The sequence below is a fragment of the Elephantulus edwardii genome, unplaced genomic scaffold (genome assembly GCF_000299155.1).
Source record: "Elephantulus edwardii isolate Elephantulus edwardi_28Jun2011 unplaced genomic scaffold, EleEdw1.0 scaffold00027, whole genome shotgun sequence".
Lineage (NCBI taxonomy): Eukaryota > Metazoa > Chordata > Mammalia > Macroscelidea > Macroscelididae > Elephantulus > Elephantulus edwardii.
The window spans coordinates 10,379,069-10,383,668 of NW_006399777.1; positions in this window are offsets into that span (position 1 = coordinate 10,379,069).

Sequence of the window (4,600 nt, forward strand, 5' to 3'; positions counted from 1 at the left end):
ATTGGTCCAGTGGTGAGAATCTTTGTCTTCTTGACATTGAGCCTCAATCCATATTGTAGGCTGTAGTCCTTGACCTTGAAAATGGCACTAGAGCATCAAAAAGCCAAAACAAAGGGAAAAGATGCGGAAGTAGAAAGAGCCAAACAGAAATGTCAAAGGCCAGCTCAAGAAGGCAAAGCAAAGTATAATAATAGAAGGTGCAGAGAACTGGAATAAGGAAAGTCCTCGCTCAGTATTTCTCAAGCTGAGAGAAATGAAAACCAAAGTCAAGCCTCCAGTAGTAATACTGAAGGACAGTAAAGGTAAAATATTGAATGAAAGAAAGTATCAAAAGATGGTGGAAGGAATACACAGAGTCACTGTACCAAAAGTTTTACTGACACTGAAAAATCTGTGTGGATCACAACCAATTGTGGCTAACCTTGAGAAGAATGAGAATCCCAGAACACCTGATCATGTTAATGAGAAACCTATACTTGGACCGGAAGCAGTCGTGTGAACAGAGCAAGGAAATACTGCATGCTTCAAACCAAGAAATGTACACATCAGGGATGCATCTTATCTCCACACCTTTTCAATCTATATGAGGAACAGAAGACTCATTAACAACCTGCATAATGGAGATAGTACAACCTTCTTGTTGAAACTGAAGAAGACCAGAAGCGTTTGCTGCAGAAAGTCTAGGACTGCAGCCTTTAATATGGATTGAAGCTCAACATCAAGAAAACAAAGATTCTCACCACTGGGTCAACTGGCAGCATCGTGATAGACAATGAAGAGACTGGGATCGTTAACAGCTTCAGCTTGCTTGGCTCCACAATCAATACTCTTGGTACCAGCAGCCAGGAAATCAAAAGACAAATTGCATTGGGAAAGTCTGTTGTCAGGGACACCTCCAGAGTGCTGAAGAGCAATGATGTCAGTCTAGAAGCTAAGTTATGCCTGATCCAGGCCATGGTCTTTGCAATTACTTGCTATGTATCAGAGAGCTGGACAATGATTAAGGAGGATAAAAGAATCATCAATGCCTTTGAGTTGTGCTGGAGAAGAGTACTAAATGTAATATGTACTGCCAAGAGAACAAACAAGTCTGTCCTGAAGAGGGTGAAACCCAGCTGTTCCTTGGAGGCAAGGATTTTGAAGCTCTGTCTCACATCCTTTGAGCATATTCCCAAAAGAGGCCAGTAGGTGGAGGACATCATGCTTGGAAGGGTGGCCAGTTGGTGCAGGAGAGGAAGACCCTGGTGAGATGGATTGACACAGTTACTGGGGCAGTGGGGGTAGGTGTGTCGGAGACAGATTGGTTCAGGAAAAGACAGGGTTCAGAGATTTTGTACACAAGGTTACTATGATTCACAAGTGACTCGGCAGCACCAACTAGCACCACCACCATAAGAACAAGAGCCAATGGTAATGAAGAAGTTGAAGTTTCATTGAAGACATTGGCAAAAATAAGGGCCTAAGAATCAATGGGATACTGACTGACATGTGTCTAAACAGGGGAAAATGGAACATGGGAGGCACAAGGCCATGAACAGCTCTCTGAAAGGGCCAGAGGGAATAAGAATAGCACAGCCCCACAGCACCCCAGGGCTGGCAAGAAAAGACCCTCAACCACAGCCTCACAGAGCCCCAGGGCTGGCAAGAGAGGAAGACCCTCAACCAGATGGGTTGATTCAGTGACTGCAGCCATGGACTCCAGTGTGTCGGAAAATGTGAGGGCAGCACAGGGTGGGTCAGAGTTCAAATCTGTTATTCATAGGGTCGCTAGGGTCATACTCGACTCGATGGCACCTAACAACAATAATAGGAACTGGTGCAATTTACAGCCTCCAAAAACCTGCTGAGAGTTCACTTATTAGTCAGTCCCAACTCAATGGGGCAAAACAAAAATATACTGTTATATGCAACTTTACAAAGCATTGTATAGACTCGTTTTTAAACACTTTCCTTTGGAAAAAGATAAAAGGAGAAGGGATTATTTACAGAACAAGCTTTTTAAGAAAACAAAAATACACACCCCTTGGAGCTCTGGTGGCCTAGTGGCAAGAAGCTGCACTGCAATCCCAGAGGTACGCAGTTCAAATCCACCAGATGCTCTGCTGGAAAAGGAGGGGCAATCTCCTCCTGGACCAGTCAGATCTGATTTGAGGGTGTACACACACACACACACACACACACACACAAAAAAAATACACACCTCAACATTCAACTCTGTGTTTTGTAGGTTAAATTCCTGGTAGTACAATTATTCTATCGAATATTCTATCATTTCTCCAAATTAAGTTACTAGTTAGTGAGTGAAGGCTTTCTGCTAAGTTCTTCCTCCTAACGGCTCTTCTAACGTTGTGATCATGGGACCAGGCTCCGGGTTAAATTATTTACAGAAGTTCTCGCCATAATCCTTTTAGGCCCCTTCGGCACTGGAATAGTTACAGCTCACAAGATCTCACAGGGTCACTCTAAGGTGACTGAGTCCATCACCGTGATAATAACAAGTGCTGTGAAGGTTTAATCCAGGCTGAACCCCCTAGCCCTGTGAATACTGCTTACTGGAGATATAACTTAATTTGAGGTTCTCCAAATGGAAGGCATTTAGTTAATGTAATTTTTAAAACTCCCCTGTGGGGAGGAGGAACCCCTCTTATAACTAAAAGCACCATATGACTGAAAAGGACGACCTAAAATAATGAATGACATTCCAAACTCAAAGCCTGAAAGCGTCACAAGGAACGCATTAGACAGAGAACCAGGTCCGGCCAGGAGTGGCCCATTTCTTCCAGGCATCTACCTTTGGAGTCTATTCGAAGTCACGTGCTGATCACATCAACTGGACAGGACGGAGCCCCGCTGGACCATGCAGATGCTGAACTTTCTAGTCACAAGGGAACTTAGGAACTCTTGAGTCTGTCCTTCACGGTGAAAAGAAAACCTGTGGTGGTAACGAATCCACCCAAGGATGCCATGGCCCCTCACGGTTCACAGCATCCCCCAGGCCAGGCTGCACCGAGGTGGTGGCTATAATTAGGTGCTATCAAGTCAAAGATGGTGCATCGCGACCATATAACAACAGCTCGGGACCCTGCTCTGTCCACTGCCATCCTTGTGATCTCTGCCAGGTTCAAGGCCACTGCTGCCATTGCTGTGTCAATCCATCTCATTGAGGATTGTCTCTCTTTCGTGGAACCTTTACTTTTTCTTTTTCTTTACTGCGATTTTAATGAAAGTCAACAGAATAATAGGATTTCCATCCATTTATTGTTGTACATGTTCCTCCCTGTCTCCCGTTCACTATTTTTTAAAAAAATATTCATTTATTGTTGCATAATTCCCTCCCTCCCGCCACCTCAGCCCACTTTGCTCTGCACCTCTCATTCTGGTCTGCTGTCACACAGATAACGCCTAAACATGTCTTCCTTTTAAACAGCTCTTTCCTTCAACTGCTCCAAAGCAGTATTTATTATTTATCCTGTCTTGATGAGTTCCCCTCCAAATCCTTTTTCCTGTATGATGTTCCCCCCCAGGACTGGTGTCTTCTGACAACATGCTCAGAGGAGAGACTGAGGTGAGAAGGTGATATTTTTGATGGTGTTTCTTCTTTTTCCAGAATGCCAAACTGCCATTTTCTAAGATGCTAGGAAGAAGAATACTGTCATGATCAGGGGCTCTCCAACTTCAAGGGTGTTAACGGAATCACCTGGAGAGATCATAAACACACAAGGGCCCAAGGCAGGGGCCAGGGCCTCTTTTATTATTATTATTTACCAATTCCCCAGATTCTGCTATCCACCACCAACTCTGGGAACAACTGGTCTTTTCTCTCGACACTGGACATGTTGGAATCACTTGAGGAGTTTAAAAAATCCCAACAACCCCAAAATACCAGAGCCTCACCCGGGCCCAGTTAACTGGGCGTCTCTAGGGGATGGGGTCCACGCTATTGCAAGTTTTACAAGCTCCCCAGGTGATGACAACAGCAGTCAGGGCTGAGAACCACTGAGTTTCCCTCACGGTTCGCTGACGTGAATTTCATTTTGGAATCACCTGGGCAGTTTACAAAGGGATGGAAGCCTAGCGGCCTCCTGCTCCCAGAGGTTTGGATTGAATGGGTTTGAGGTGTGACCTGTCCAGCAGAATTTTAAAAAGCTCCCTGGCTGATTCAAATGTGCAGCCAAGTTTGAACAGGACTAATTCAGGTCCCGGACAAGAGAGGGGGGAAGATTGGTTAATATACTTCGTGTGTATGTGTGTGTGATTCAGTATACATATCAGTATATAAAAAGATTAAGAATAACTTGAGTGAAGAACAAGAACAAAGACGTATGTTGTTGTTAGGTGCCACCAAGTTGAGTACGACTCATAGCGACCCTATGAACAACAGATCTGAACCCTGTCCTTTCCTGTGCCATCCTCACAATCTGACTGCTGCAGTCACTGTGTCAATCCATTTGGTTGAGGGTATTTCTCTCTTACTAACACCTCCACCTTTCCAAGAATGATGTCCTTCTCCAAGGACTTGTCTCTCCTATGCCCAAAATACGCAGGATGAAGCTCTGCTCTCCTTGCCTTCAAGGAGCATTCTGGCTGCACCTGCTCCAAC